Here is a 3,512-nt window from a genome sequence, read left to right on the forward strand (position 1 = left end):
AAATCATATATAACGAATCAAATTATCCCATTCTACACCAATTTGGAACATTAACACACCTGTTAAATTAAAGACTGTATTTTGAGATGAAAATAGTCTTTCAACCATAGAGAAGAATTATAATTATTTTCATTGTATCACATTGAGCTCTACCAAGTAACTCAAAATTAAGAGTCATTTGCACTCCCTTTCACGTATTGTCTGCTTGGTCCAATTAATTTTATGAATTTGTCCATTTGGCTATATCAACATCGAGCCTAAAAATTGGATTCATGGTAATAGGGAAAATATTTTTCATTCCTTAGTCGGAAACAAATATGGCCATGAAAGAGGAATTAAGTAAAACAGAACTGACTAGGTGGTAGAGTCGTGAAAATGCTTGTTTCGAACCATAAGCAACTCTAAATTCAGGGGCACTTTCTATAGCCGAATGCGAGAAAGGGTCGTTATACCAATACTAACGTGTACTGCACGAATTTTTGCTTATGCCTGACAAAGTTCTTTAATTTCTTCTCTCATCATCGATGTAAGATTCATCTGAAATATCATATATATATATACACACCTTTTGCAAAAGCTTGTTAATCTAGAAGTTTGCACTACTAGAAACAAAATTATTTTCCACAGTGAATCAATGGAAAATTTATATTATAAAACATGCTTTTTCCCACCAAACTAGCTTACTAAAAAAACGCATATTGAAAAATATATTCTCATTGAAATACTGACAATAGCCACTGAACATTTTTTCTCTATTATCCACCTTTATCGGTCCGCGCTCCCTACATTAAATTTTAACTAGTTTAGGATACGTATTTTGCACGTGTGGACCGTCCTAATTTATAAAAATTATATATAACATGAATAATTATTACACGTGTGACGCATATCAATGAGTACACATAGTTTTGAAAAATTTGTAACGTTATCCTTGCTTTATGAAGATAGAGATGTTATTTCAGATAAATTTCCCTCTCAAATAAAGCATATCAAAAATAGTGAGGAAAGAAATAAGTTATAAAGGAATCCCATAGAAAATAATGGATAAAGAAACAACAACAACAACCAATCAGTAAGACAACCAAAGCAATGAAGCATACACCATACAACAACTTCAAGCATGAAAGATTCAGTTAAATTGAAGAATCAAAATTCTAAAATCAATAATTTAATTGAATATCAATTTTTTTTTTAAAAAAAATGTTAAAACCAAATCTAATTAATTCTATTCGGTTCAATTTTTAATTTGTCAGTATTTATGTTCCTATTAATACAAGATATCCTTTTTTACCTCACAATGACCCCAAAACTCCAACCAATGACCATCCTATTTGTGATGATTGACCCAATTCTAGATCATCTTCTGGAATCGTATAACTGTCAAAAGTGAGTGACTGTTCATCGGAAATTGATAAGGAATGAGATTCGGTATCTACTCTAGATATGATCCCTCTCACGGTTAAAAAAGTGGTTAACTATCTCGAAAAAATCCATATCAGCCATCCGAATTGTCTCAATTACAGCCAACTCCCCCTTCTTTCACCCATTCTATTTTCATAGTTTTTTTTATATGCATACTATATAAATATGCCATTTAACTTGATTTCAATTACTATTTATGCACTCTAACTTTGGATGCATACAAATAGACACTTAAATTTATATAAAGTTGAACAAGTAGACACATATGTCCTATAAAAGAAGTATTATTCTAGAGACCCTCAATTTTTGGACTTATTGAATAGCTTGGTTCTTCATCAACAATTATAGTAAGCTTGAACATTATAAAATAATAAATATAAGAATATAAGAATTGTTATGTGGGTAATCTCTTTGTTGAACAAATCCAATGGCTATATCATTCGGCGGCAACATGCTTATTTTGTCCAATTTTTTTATTAAAAAATTCCAACTAAAAAACAAAGAGAAATTATCAAAATGGGAGAATCTATTAACAATTGTTGATTATGTATTAACTCATATATAATTTTAAAACTTATTAATTAAAAAAAATAAAGAAAAGTGAAAGGATGATGATAATATGAATGCAAGAAGATGACTTGAAACAAAATCAAAATAAAAGACTTGTAAAATTTGATCCAAAATAGATAGATAATAATAAATTTTAAAAATACGTATGATGATCGTGGTGCAAAGGAAAAAAAATCTTTGTAACATATACTATAATTCCAATTCTGCTTGGGTTAGTAGTGCTTGTATCGAATTAGTCTCTCAAATTATTTTAATTAGCACTCTAAAATTATTACCTTACCGTATTATGTTTGTCAGATTAACCAACAATATGTTAAAAAAACAATTCAAAGTAAGGCCACACCGTTGGTAGTTTTTCTCCTTAATAGAACTCTAACTAAATTTAGTCAATTTTAAAATATAAAATATTAGGAGTTTTTACCTAGTACAAATAGATAAAGATTTAATAATTACTTGGTTATGAATATTTTAAAGAAACTCCTATTATTAGAAATTTAAATTTAAAAATTATTATTCCTTATATAAATCTTTTCTGTAGAAGATTATTTATTAAAATATTCCACACTTTGACTTTATTAGATTTTTAAAAACTAAATAACTATCCGAAATATTATTATAAGAGTATGGTTACAAATTACCATTCGAATTAGATTCAAATCAGGAAATGTTTAAGGAGTTGAATTTTTAATCAATTTTAAAGTATTAAATATCAGGACTTCTTATCTATTACAATAAGTAAAGATCTTTAATTAATTTCAAATATTAAATATTAGAATAATAATTATTTAAAAAAAATGGTGAAAAAATAATTTTATTTAAAACAGAGTCTTTTAATGAAAAGACAAAAAGTTTAAAAAATAATTTTTACGAATCTTAATGCTTTTAATATAGTATAGATTAATTAAACATGCTTACATGCACGTGACATGGCCACTAACTACTCGAGCTTATAAGTAAAGTTTGACTCAAGGCTCGTGCATGCCAGGGTTTCCACTAACTACTCGAGCTTATAGGATTTCGTATGTTGTTGTATTAAATTCACTTACCGCTTAATCTAAAATAATAAAAAAATACATTTTATCACAAGTCCAAAACTAAAATATTCTAATAAGAATCAAAAAGAGCAATTATTTCTTATACTATATATAATTATTTGTCTTTAGACAATAGTTAAAGAATGATCTTATGGTTATATTAGTAGATTTTTGTTTGTTCTCTATATTTTTAACTTTTTCCTATTCATTTTGGGTATTTGTTCAACAGGTTGAAGGAAGTATGGTGGTTGAGGTTGACATGTTAAGAGACAAGCTTTCATCTTATTTTGAGAAGGAAGACAAGTTATAATTACTACAATGATTTTCTAGTTTAATTTTTAGAAGGATTTAATTTATATAAAAATGACATTGTATTTTCAGTTTAATTTTCCTTTTTGCTGTTTTTTAGTAGGACATGATCAGAAAAAAAAATTATATATGTAAATACCATTTTATTATCCTATCATTGTGAGTTGTGCCTTCATT

The sequence above is a fragment of the Solanum dulcamara genome, chromosome 12 (genome assembly GCF_947179165.1).
Source record: "Solanum dulcamara chromosome 12, daSolDulc1.2, whole genome shotgun sequence".
Classification (NCBI taxonomy): Eukaryota; Viridiplantae; Streptophyta; class Magnoliopsida; order Solanales; family Solanaceae; genus Solanum; species Solanum dulcamara.